Below are 10,420 nucleotides of genomic sequence, written 5' to 3' on the forward strand. Positions count from 1 at the left end.
AGCTAGAATAACATGTTGACCATCATCATTACCACATGCTTTGATCTCCTTCCTAGGGTTCTCATCCACTTTGACATTTTCACTCTCAACTATCTTTCTCAACTTCTTATTATAGCATTGGTAGGATTTTCTTTTAGTTGAATATCCCAAGAAGATACCTTCATCACTTTGAGCATCAAACTTTCCTATATCCTCATCTCTCTTGATATAACATTTGCTACCAAATACTCTGAAATATCTCATAGTAGGAACATGACCGAACCATAGCTAATAAGGGGTCTTACCAATATCACCTTTGATATGAACTCTATTGAATGTGTAAATAGAAGTGCTAATGGCTTCTCTCTAGTAAATCTTTAGAACATTTCCTTCAATCAGCATATTCCTTGCAACATCCAAAACAATTGTGTTCTTCCTCTCAACAACTCCATTTTGTTGAGGGGTTCTAGGAGTAGATAATTGTCTTCTAATTCCATGCATCTCATAGAATGAATTGAACTCTCTGGAACAAAATTCTCCACCTCTATCAAATATCAGAGATTTCACCTTCAATCCAGACTCAGTTTCCACCTTAGCTTTGAATATTTGAATTTATCCAATGCTTCTGATTTCTCCTTCAAAAAGACAACCCACATCATCCTAGAATAATCATCAATTAGCAGCATAAAATATATATCACCCTGCACACTTCTAACATTTGTAGGTCCACATAGGTAAGTATGCACAAGATCTAGCAGTTCATCAGATGTATATTGTTTTCTCTTGAAGGAAATTCTTGTTTTCTTACCCAACTGACATTCCTTACATACCAGATTAATAGGCTTAATAATCTTAGGTAGATCTCTAACAACATGTGTAGAAAAGATCTTAATCATTGAATCAAAGTTCACTTGACACATCCTCCTATGCCAAAGCCAACTCTCATCTATCTTAGCAATCAAACAATTTTTCTCACCAACTTTCAAATAAAAAATGTTACCTTCAGTCTTAGTCTCATATGCAATCTTTATATCGTAGGCATTCAAGATCTTACATTTACCATCCTTGAATTATAGATCATAACCCTTATCAACCATCTGTCTAACACTTAAAAGATTATGCTTCAAGCCTTCAACATACAAGACATAATCAGTGTTATTCTTACCATCAAAAGAAATATAACCTCTCACATGGATTACACAGGCTTTGTCACATCCAAATCTAACTATTTCACCATCATACCTTTCCATGCTTACAAATTTTCTTTTATCACTAGTCATATGATGTGAGAAACCATTGTCAATCACCCATTCATCCTTTTCTTCTACCTTAGTAGCCAAAGCTTTCTCCTCAATAGAACAACTAGTGGAATCAATAGGTACAGGTCTATCTTCTTTAATGGAAATAAACACAACTTCATCTCCTTCTGATGCATAATAATAGTTCTTCTAGTTCCTAAACCTCTAGTTAGACTTGTAAGATTTGTCATACCTCTCATGCTTGTCATATCTATCATTCCTATCATGCTTAACAAACTTATCATACTTGTCATACTTAGCCATTCTCTCTGGGCATCTAGAAGCAAAAAATCCTATCTCATTGCAAGAGAAACATTTCAAGGGCAACTTTCCATCATACTTACCATCACCTTTAGGCAATCTCTGGGCAAGCAAAGCTTCAAGTTCATCAAGCTCTCTTTCTTTCTCTTTCATCTCTCTTCTCTTTCTTTCATATTTGGATATTTTGCACTCATCGGGATCATACTTTTGCTTACCAGATACAGACGCAGATGCTCTAAATGTTGTTTCAGACTTTCCATGTGATTCTCCAAACTCACTCAACTCAAATGTAGCAAGATTTCCAACCAACATATCTCTTGTCATTGTAGTCACACTTCATATCTTATCAATAGAAGCAACCTTATGTTTATAAGGAGGCAAAGATATCAACACCTTGGCAACAATTTCATCTTCCTCAATGCTTCCACCGACACATATGATACCTAGGACAAGGTCATTCACCCTAGCCATAAAAGAATGTATGTTCCCATCATCTCCCATCTTCAATGTCGTATTTTTCTTTTAAACTCTACAACTTAGAAACTTTAACCTGTTTATCTCCTTCATATAGAATCTCAAGCTTCTCCTAGATCTCACGTGCAGTCTGAAGTCCCATAACATTTGTCATTTCTAAATCAATAAAGGCACTAAGAGATGCTTCCTTCGCTTTAATATTATATTCTACTTCCTTAACCTCATCCAGAGTAGATGGTCCATTCTGAGGAACAACATAGGGATTATTTGTGATCTTCTAGTAATATTCTTCAAGACATTTCAAGCGCACCTCCATCCGGTTCTCCCATATAGTATAGTTTCTTATGTCAAACCTCAGACTGTCCTTCTTGAAAAGAATACCTTGATTTTTCATCTCGGATCTCCTCAAGTGATTAAACTTCTACCAGAGGATCTTGCTCTGATACCAATTTTTAGCAATAGCCAAGAAGGAAGACTGAGAGGGGGGGTGAATCAGTCTTCACCAGAATATAAAAATTTAAGCACAATAACAGATCTACCGAATTACAACAATAAACAAATAAGCAAATCAACAACACAACACACAACACCAAGATTTTGACATGGAAAACTCAGTTAAGGGAAAAACCATGATGGGAACCTACCCACAGTAAGATGATACTCTGCAGTAGTATATGAAAATATTACAATGGGGAATGCACATGCATTCAGGTACACTGCCTATAGCTCACTTCTCAAAAGATATTTGCTCAGAAGGCTACAACCCTCAGAGAAGTCTCACTAACTTACAATAAGATTCAGACTACAATTCGAAAGAAGTGAACTTAAAGAATAACATCTCCAAATACTTGGTTATAGTTCTAGTTAAGCATAATTATTTGATCAGCAACACTAATCTCACCTCAAACTCAACACCGAATGATAAATTACTTGTTCGCACATAAATATTTCTCTAATAATGCATACACAATATCGACGCTCAAACTACATGACTACATCACCTATATATACAATTCATCAACCTTTACAACAAGGTTGGCTAAACCCTCAGCCCTCAACTCACCATTATAAAATCACATCACATGATATAAAGATCAATCACTGAAACAATATAATTATTTACATAGCTTAGCATGGTCCTAAATCAAATTCCCAAATGATCAACTCCACCAAAAACCACACCAAGATCAACCGCAACATGCTACACCACCAGAAATACCGCATAACACACAAATCAATACCAGTTGATGAAAATCAACAAAAACTCACACAAGGATCAATATAGATTGCCAAAACAAATAGTACATAAATAGAAAACACCAACAAGCATGTTAGAACCATCTAAAATAGCTGCACCAACACCACTTATCAAATCTTCATCGATTAACATCTAGAAGCGCAAGAACATAACCAATCATCAACTGCCACAAAGAAAGATAACTTGCAGAGCACTAAATCACGATCTATCTGAAATGAAGATACACAAGATCTGATCACACCGGAACATACCAGAGGAAATACTGAACTCTACAAAATAGTGATCATCAAAACCAAACTACAAAACCGAATCAGAAAACCTTCCCAATTACACCAGAATAAATCACAAGAATATGTTGACATCAATGACAACAACATATCCTAATAGTAGCAATGACCAACCATATCCAATAGGTTGCTCAATGTAGAATTGTTCCTCAAGATCACCATTCAAAAAGGTTGACTTGACATCCAATTGATATACCTTGAAATCCTTATAAGCAGCATATGCAAGCAATAGTCTAACAACTTCAAGTCTAGCTACCAAAGCAAAATTATCCTCATTATCAATTCCTTCATTTTGTGAATATCCTTTGCATACCAATCTTGATTTATTTCTAACAACTTCACTAGCTTCATTCAATTTGTTCCTGAATACCCATTTAGTACCAATCATATTCTTGTCTTTAGGTCTAGAAACAAGTTCCCATCCATTGTTCTTTTCAATCTGATTCAATTCTTCTTCCAAGCCTTTAACCAATTTTCATCTTTGCAAGCTTTAACATCTTTAGGCTCAATTTTGGAAATCAAACATACCTCTACAGTATCTAGTCTTCTTCTAGTCATCACGCCTTTATTTTTATCACCAATGATCTAATTTTTAGAACAATTCAATCTTACATACCTCAGAGTCTTCTGATTATTCTAATTTTTAGGTTTCTGCACCTCTTCACTGGCAGCAACAATATCCTGATTAATTGCCTCTACTCGATCATTTTGCTTCAATTCTTCTATCTGAATTTTCTTGAACATTTCGATCATCATCATATCCACATGCTCTGATTTTTTTTCCATAGTTCTCATCAAACTTCACATTTGCACTTTCCACTATCTTTCTTAGTCTCTTATTGTAGAATTGATAGGATTTTCTCTTTGTTGGATATCCCAAGAAAATTCCCACATCACTTCTTGCATCAAACTTCCCTATATCCTCATCTCTCTTGATATAACACTTGCTTCAAAATTTTTGAAATATCTCACAGTAGGAACATGACCAAACCATAGCTCATAAGGAGTCTTACTAGAATCACCTTTTATATGCACTCGGTTGAATGTGTAAACAATAGTGCTAACACATTCTCTCCAATAGATCTTTGAAACATTCCCTTCAATCAACGTAGTCCTTGCAACATCCAAGATAGTTTTGTTCTTCCTTTCAATAACTGTATTTTGTTGTGGGGTTCTAGGAGTAGATAATTGTCTTCTAATTCCATGTTTCTCATAGAATGAGTCAAACTCACCAAAACAAAATTCTCCTCTGTTAGATCTCAAACATTTCAGCTTCAATCCTGTCTTAGTTTCAACCTTTTCTTTGAATATCTTGAATTTGTCCAATGCTTATGATTTTTTCCTCAAAAAGGTAACCCACGTCATCTTGGAATAATCATCAATTAGTAACATGAAATACCTATCACCCTGCACACTTCTTATACTTGTAGGTCCACATAGGTCAGTATGCACAAGATCTAGCAATCCATCATATTAATACTGCTTACTCTTGAAACAAATCCTTGTTTGCTTTCCCACTTGATATTCCTTACATATCGGATTAGCAGGTTTAATAATTTTAGGCAAATCTCTATCAATTTGAGTAGAACTGATCTTAATCATTGAGTCAAAATTAACATGACACATTCTCCTATGCCACAACCAACTTTCATCAATCTGAGAAATCAAGGAAATTTTCTCACCGACATTCAAATGAAAGATATTACCTTCAGTCTTAGTTCCTGATGCAATCGCTATACCAGAGGCATTTAGGATCTTGCATTTTCAATTCTTGAATTGCAAATCATAACCTTTGTCAACCATTTGTCCAACACTTAAAAGATTATTCTTCAAACCTTCAACATACAAGACATCATCAATGCTATGCTTACCATCAAAGGAAATAGAACCTCTACCATGGATCACACAAGATTTGTCATCTCCAAATCTTACTATTCCACCATCACAGTTCTCCATATTTATAAATTTTCTTTTATCACCGGTCATATGATGTTAACAACCATTGTCAATCACCCATTCATCATTTTTTTCAACTTTAGTAGCTAAAGCTTTCTCCTTAATAGTGCAGCTTGTGGAATCAATAGGTATCGGTCCATCTTCTTTAATAGAAATAAACACAATTTCATCTCCTTTTGATTCTTCATTTGTAACACCTTCATCAACAACATAATAATAGTTTTTCTGATGTTTATACTTCTGGTTAGGCTTTTAAGACTTATCATACTTCTCATACTTCACATATCTATCATTCTTATCATGTTTATCAAATTTATCATGCCTATCATATTTAGACATTCCCTCCAACCACCTAGAAGCAAAATGTCCTATCTAGAGAAAAATTTCAGAGGCAATTTTCCATCATACTTACTAGCTCCTTTAGGAAATCTTTGGGCAATCAATGCTTCAAGATCATCCAATTATCTTTCTTTCTCTTCCATCTCTCTTCTCTCTCTCTTTCATATCTGAATATTCTACATTCTTCTGGATCATACTTTTGCTTTCCAGATATAGATGCTTTAAATGTTGTCTCAGAGTTTCCATGTGATTCACCAAATTTGCTCAATTCAAATGCAACAATCTTTCCAACTAACATATCTATTGTCACAATAGTCACACTCTAGATCTCATCAATAACAACTACCTTATGTTTGTAAGCACGAGGCAATGATCTCAGCACCTTAGCAACAATTTCATCTTCTTCAAGGGTTCCACCAGCACATTTGATACCTAGGACAAGTTCATTCACCTTAGCCATGAAGGATGTTATGTTCTCATCTTCTCTCATTTTCATCATCTCATACTTCCCTTTAAAACTCTGCAACTTAGCAACTTTGACTTGTTTATCTCCTTCATACAAGGTCTCAAGCTTCTCCCAAGTCTCATGTGCAGTCTTAAGTCCCATCACATTAGTCATCTTAGAATTAGTCAAGGCACTCAACGATGCTTCCTTATCTCTAATGTTATTTTCAACATCCTTGATCTCAACAGCAGTAATCGATCCATTCTAAGGAATATAATAGGAATCCTTGTAATCTTACAGTAATCCTCTCCAATATATTTCAAGTACACCTCCATCCTATTCTTCCATATAACATAGTTACTTCCATCAAATCTTGGACTCTCCTTCTTAAAAATAACAACTCCATTCACCATCCTGAATCACCTCAAGTGGTCAAGCTTCTTCTGGAGGATCTAGCTCTGATACCAATTGTTGGCAACAACAATGAAGGAAAACTGAGAGGGGGTGGTGAATCAATTTTCACTAGATTAGCAAACTTAACCCCAAATGCAAATCTGATTAACTAAAACAACAACAAAGATAAGAAAATTGATAGCACAACACACAACACCAAGATTTTGACATGGAAAACCTGGTTAAGGGAAAAACCATGACAGGAACCTACCCATAATAAGATGATACTCTGCAATAGTATGTGAAAATAATTACAATGGGGAATGCACATGCATTCAGGCTCACTGGATACAGCTCATTGCTCAAAATACAATAACTCGGAAGACTACAACCCTTAGGGAAGGTTTACTACCTTACAAGGAAGTCTCACTAACTTATAAAATATTTGGACAACAATCTGAAATCAAATGAACTGAAAGAATAGCATCTATAAATGCCCGATGATAGTTCCGTTTAAGCACATTTGTTTACTCTACAACACTCCAATCTCTGCTCAATCACAATGTTGAAGAATGTATTCGCTTGTTCGCACCTTTACCATTCTCTGATAATGCAAACACTTCATCAATACACAATTTACATGACTATACCATCTATTTATACACTTCATCAACCTTGACTACAAGGTCGGCTCAACCCAAAAAGACCTAATTACAAAATTTCAACACCCGATACAAAGATCAACCACTAGACCAATATAATGATATACATGACATATCAAATTTTAAAACATGCAACACCACTAGAATCAACTCCAAAATCAACCGCAATAGGCTACACCACCAAATAGGTCTCATATCATGAAGAACACCATCGGATAAACAAAGCACCAAAACCATGCACAATGACCAATGTAGATCATCAAAACAAATAGGAAATAATAAGGAAACACCAACAAGCACCTTAGAATCATTTTTAATAGCTACACCAACACCACTTATCAAATCTTCATTGATCAACATCTGAAACTCAAGAACACTCAAACAATAGTAACTGCCACGAGGAAAGATAACTTGCGAAGCACCAAATCACAAACCATCTAAAATAAAGATACTTAAGAACTGATAACTCAATTATGAATGCTGAGTACCAAATTGGTACTAAGTGGGGGGGGTGAATCAGTATAGGTACAAAAACTTTTTCCTAACCGGTTTGATTGCAGACTGTAAATTACTAGCAATCTCTAACACTAGTTCAAACCATACTACTACCGGTTGAACACAATGCAACTGTGAAAGACATGAACTGGTCAAAATTCTTAGCTTTCCACACAACCTACTTCCTCATTTCTATTTTGTCCTTATGCATAAACATATAATCTATCATTAGAAATGTAATAACTTACTAGTATAACATGATTCACCGCTTGATAGAGAACAACAAAGCATCACATGAAAGAGGCATCACACATGACACACACATTTTTCACGTGGAAACCCAACTAGGAAAAACCACGGTGGGGATGAATAACCACAAGCTAATTTGAACTCTTTTGAAGTCCGCTCTGTTAGAAGCCTAGTCCGATTAAAGACTATTACAACAGGTTCTGTTAGGAACCAATCCTATTAGGGATCACCTAGTTAAGGGATGGCTAGAATACCCGGTTAGGGGTTAAACCCTGTTAGAGGTTACCTTGTTAGAGGATTTTATGAACTCAAAGGCTTTGAGTCGCCCTGTTAAAGGATTTACAACAAGTTGGTTAAAGCTACCCGGTTAAGGGATTTTCCATCTGTTGAAGTAGTTAAAGATCAATAGGTATTACAATGATCTAGTAATAGCACTCAATGTCAATGCAGATCCACTTTACTTCCTTCCTTCTGCACACACACTATGAAGGTATCAATCCTCTCATTTGGTCTGGCAAGAATCATGTATCTCTGCACTTAGATACACACACAACATTTTTCAACAACCTCAACATGAAACACAACATTGACCTTATAGAACACAGATAGGTCGGCAACATAAACCCTAAACCCTAAACACTTAGGTTGAGCAATTGATCGGTTCAATCCTAACCATTGAACACTTTGCATTTGAATAAAATGGTCTTGAGGTAGATAGGATCAATCTCCTTCATGCAAAATCCTTCACGTGCATGAGACTGATGTGGCAACACGATCTGATCTCCATTATAATGCTAACTCATCACACAATCTCATTGGTTTGAATCACATAGGCTTGGAACACTTCAACCAGAAACCCTGAAGCTAAGACTACCAACCGGTAGTCCTACCACACTTCATGTATCGGTTCTCATCCTGACATACCGGTGCCAGTTCACAACATCATACCAGTTCACTTGGATAAGCATATATACCGGTTTACACCACCATACCGATTCTCTTTGCTAGTTGCTTAACTTCAATATACCGGTTCACTTCTTAGCATATTGACATCAATGACAACATACAATATCATCATGTCATCATACTCTTGCACATATGCCAACAATCTCCCTCTTTGGCATTGATGGAAATATACAAAGATAGCACTTAGCATCACATCTTCTCCCTATTGCTGCAGATATCTTCCCCGCTTCACATCTTCTCCCCCTTTGACAACAATGCCAAAGTGGAGGCACAAGCTTCCCTGTTCCACTATGTTGCTCCCCCTGAGGAGTAGCATCCTTCAACACATCAATCATAAAAAAGATTGGACATTGCAATACTTGACTGATGTGGAGCACATACTTTTAGTTCACCTCTTGAAGGGTCAACACCTCTAACTCACCTCTTAGATAGGTAAAAGTAGCCTTTGGTGGAGGCTTGGTGAATATGTCTGCTAACTGCTCCTTACTGGGAACATGTTCCAATGCCACCTCTTTGTTCTGAACCTTTTCCCTCAAGAAATGATACTTGAGTTCAAAATACTTGGTTCTAGCATGTAAAACCAGATTCTTGGAAATGTTAATTGCACTTGTATTGTCACAGAATACTTACTGGTTCAGATACAGGAACTTTGAAGCCATTCAATACATTCTTCTTCCAAATAGTTTGGGTACAGTTCATAAAAGCTCCAACATACTCTGCTTCTGCTGTAGACTAAGAGATACAACTCTACTTTTTACTCATTCATGAGACCAATCTACCACCGAGAAATAATGCACCACCGGTTGTGCTCTTCTGACCATCTACATTACCAACCCAATCAGCATCTGTGAACACTTTCAGGTTGAACTCATTATTGTATGGATACTATAACCCATAGTCAATAGTTCCTTTCAGATATCTAAGAATCTTCTTGACTACTACCAAGTGGGATTATCTTGGGCTTGAAACCAAGCGGTAATACCCACTACATGTGCAATGTTCGGTATGCTATGCACTACATAATGCAACTTACCAATCTTTGATCGGTATTCCTTCTCATTTACCATTGCTGAGTCATCTTCTTTTGATAGTTTACAACCAGTCACCATTGGTGTACCAACTAGTTTACTATCTTCCATGCCAAAGGTCTTCAACACCTCTTTGACATACTTGGACTGAGTAATAAAGATTCCATCTTTCATTTGTTGAATCTGTAGTCCAATGAAGAACTTAATATCCTCTATGAGTGTCATCTCAAATTCCTTCTTTATCTCATCGGCAAAATCATGACTCATCTTGTCATCTCCTCCAAAGATGATGTCATCAACAAATACGTCACAGATCAGAATATGATCTCC

The sequence above is a fragment of the Cryptomeria japonica genome, chromosome 3 (genome assembly GCF_030272615.1).
Source record: "Cryptomeria japonica chromosome 3, Sugi_1.0, whole genome shotgun sequence".
Classification (NCBI taxonomy): Eukaryota; Viridiplantae; Streptophyta; class Pinopsida; order Cupressales; family Cupressaceae; genus Cryptomeria; species Cryptomeria japonica.